This window comes from Eimeria mitis, genomic scaffold (assembly GCF_000499745.2).
Source record: "Eimeria mitis Houghton genomic scaffold, Emh_scaff1868, whole genome shotgun sequence".
Lineage (NCBI taxonomy): Eukaryota > Apicomplexa > Conoidasida > Eucoccidiorida > Eimeriidae > Eimeria > Eimeria mitis.
Genome location: NW_013570190.1, coordinates 1 through 612, shown reverse-complemented (window position 1 = coordinate 612; position 612 = coordinate 1).

The following is a 612-nucleotide window of genomic DNA, read 5'->3' as shown; positions in this document are numbered from 1 at the left end:
GCTGCTGCTGCTGCTCTTATTTGTGCGGCTACGGATTGATTGTGCTGCTGCAGCGCCTGCAGCTCGGCACGCCAACGCCTGCGGTTGGCAGCGCTGCTGCTGCTGTTGCTGCTGCTGCTGCAGTTGCTGCTGCTGCTGCTGCCGTTGCTGTTACGGTTGCTGCACTGGTTGCTGCTGCATCTCCACGCAGCACAGGAGAAGGCAGCGGCTCCTTCTCAAGGCAGAGTGGGTAGCCAACCACCAGCAATCACACACTCCTGCTGCTGCTGCTGCTGCTGCTGCAGCTGCTGCTGCGGGCGCGGGTGCTGGGCTGTTGCTGCTGGGCAGCTCGGCAGCTGCTGCTACTCCTACTCCTGCAGCTGCTGCTGCTGCTACTGCTGCTGCTGCTGCTACTGCTGCTGCTGCTGCTGCTGCACGGCGCAGCGCCAAGGCGAGCGGGGGCCCCACGAAGACCCCTTTTCGCTGGCGGCTGGTTGTTGTGCTTCTGAGTCTACATTCAACAGTATATACACACAAGCTGCTGCTGCTGCTGCGGCTTCACCGCAGCAGCAGCAGCACCAGCAGCAGCAGCAGCAGCAGCGCTGCTCCTCGCATGCCGCGAAGACCAGGTGA